This window comes from Octopus bimaculoides, chromosome 30, assembly GCF_001194135.2.
Source record: "Octopus bimaculoides isolate UCB-OBI-ISO-001 chromosome 30, ASM119413v2, whole genome shotgun sequence".
NCBI classification, from domain to species: domain Eukaryota; kingdom Metazoa; phylum Mollusca; class Cephalopoda; order Octopoda; family Octopodidae; genus Octopus; species Octopus bimaculoides.
Genome location: NC_069010.1, coordinates 5077045 through 5078861, shown reverse-complemented (window position 1 = coordinate 5078861; position 1817 = coordinate 5077045). Strand labels below are relative to the sequence as shown.

General features: G+C 43.0%; 1 long non-coding RNA gene across 1 annotated transcript in view; it reads right to left on the bottom strand.

The window, feature by feature from the left end:
* LOC128251302 (uncharacterized) overlaps nt 1-1817 on the bottom strand; it is a 9883-nt gene that overhangs the window by 1493 nt on the left and 6573 nt on the right. The window contains exon 3 of the long non-coding RNA XR_008267076.1: nt 665-763. This is a non-coding gene — a long non-coding RNA (uncharacterized LOC128251302). The remainder of the gene's footprint in view (nt 1-664; nt 764-1817) is intronic.

The window sequence follows — 1817 nt, the reverse complement described above, 5'->3', positions numbered from 1 at the left end:
ATGTCTGTGTGGGAACTGTCTGTGTGGGAACTGTCTGTGTGGGAACTGTCTGTGTGGGAATTGTCTGTGTGGGAACTGTCTGTGTGGGAACTGTCTGTGTGGGAACTGTCTGTGTGGGAACTGTCTATGTGGGAATTGTCTGTGTGGGAATTGTCTGTCGGCGAATAGTACACACGTACATGCATAATACTCCTGTAGGCCATCACAGAGGAGTTCAAGACCGGCTGTCTATTGGAACTCCTATATGCTGGTAATCTAGTTCTTATACCTGAGTCTAGAATAATAGAAGCAATTCCAGATATCGAAGCAAACCTAGAATTGAGAGGTCCCCCGAGGTTAACTTAGCAAAGACCAAAGAGTTAGCAAATAGCAAAGAAGATAGGACCCTGCTAATATTTGGGAAAATAGCATTGGCCAATATACAGAAAAGGAAAAGGTGAGAACTCAATATGCAGTACTCAAAAGAAATACCAACCGAGCCTGGTGTTGCCATCCGGTTTCACCAGTCCTCAGTCAAATCGTCCAACCCATGCTAGCATGGAAAGCGGACGTTAAACGATGATGATGATCATCATCATCATCTTAAAAGAAGGTCACATTCAATAATGCAGTCCTAGATACACTGTGGCTCAAATATTTTTTTAAATGATTTATGACAACTTACCTTTTGTCCAACCTGGATAACAAAATCGTCGTCTGAAACCTGTGTTACAACACCAGGGACCCACACTTGGTCTGGATCTGCTACAAATACTGTTGAACCCTGTAAAAGACACATATAAATGAAAATATAGGTATATATATATATATATACGTATATACGACGGGCTTCTTTCAGTTTCCGTCTACCAAATCCACTCACAAGGCTTTGGTCGGCCCGAGGCTATAGTAGAAGACACTTGCCCAAGGTGCCACGCGGTTTAAACGATAAATTACCTGCCTCTGGATACATTCTAACAAAGACGGTACCCACACAAGTAATCTCCAGGAGTGCCTTCGGATTTAACTATCCCCTGGTTGCTTAGATACCTCAGACTACCCCTGGAACATTGAAGCAATCCTATCATATATATATATAACATGATAACATATATATATATATATATACGACAGGCTTCTTTCAGTTTCCGTCTACCAAATCCACTCACAAGGCTTTGGTCGGCCCGAGGCTATAGTAGAAGACACTTGCCCAAGGTGCCACGCAGTGGGACTGAACCCAGAACCATGTGGTTGGTAAGCAAGCTACTTACCACACAGCCACTCACGCGTACTAATTAATAGTATTTATCATAATAAAGTGCTAATCGATTAAATGAAATTTCTTATTTATTTACTAGTAGGTGGTTAAGCCCTTTCGACAACAGGTGGCTATAGTCATGAAGTGCTTTTATGCACTAATAGTATGAGAGTTTTCTCCCTTGGCATAAATATTACAAATATTTGCGTGTTTACCGCTGTTGTTCTATTTTGTATGTGTGTGTGTGTGTATGTATATATATCGTTCGTTCATCGTTTAACGTTCGCTTTCCATGCTAGCATGGGTTGGACGATTTGACTGAGGACTGGTGAAACCGGATGGCTACACCAGGCTCCAATCTAATTTGGCAGAGTTTCTACAGCTGGATGCCCTTCCTAACGCCAACCACTCAGAGAGTGTAGTGGGTGCTTTTACGTGTCACCCGCACGAAGGCCAGTCAGGCGGCACTGGCAACGGCCACGCTCGAAATGGTGTCTTTTATGTGCCACCCGCACAAAAGCCAGTCCAGGGGCATTGGCAACGATCTCGCTCGCCTGGCAACGATATATATATATATATA